This window comes from Nematolebias whitei, chromosome 22 (genome assembly GCF_014905685.2).
Source record: "Nematolebias whitei isolate Nwh7 chromosome 22, NemWhi1, whole genome shotgun sequence".
In the NCBI taxonomy this organism is placed as follows: Eukaryota; Metazoa; Chordata; class Actinopteri; order Cyprinodontiformes; family Rivulidae; genus Nematolebias; species Nematolebias whitei.
Window position 1 is genome coordinate 585,127 of NC_056519.1, and position 285 is coordinate 585,411.

The following is a 285-nucleotide window of genomic DNA, read 5'->3' on the forward strand; positions in this document are numbered from 1 at the left end:
GTCGTCCTCGCCCCGTGTCCAGCTTAACGTCGTCCTCGCCCCGTGTCTACAGCGTAACGTCGTACTCGTGTCCACAGCGTAACGTCGTCCCCGCCTGGTGTCCAGCTTAACGTCGTCCTCGCCCCGTGTCCAGCTTAACATCGTCCTCGCCCCGTGTCCAGCTTAACGTCGTCCTCGCCTCGTGTCCACAGCGTAACGTCGTCCTCGCCTCGTGTCCAGCTTAACATCGTCCCCGCCTCGTGTCCAGCTTAACGTCGTCCTCGCCCCTTGTCCACAGCGTAACGT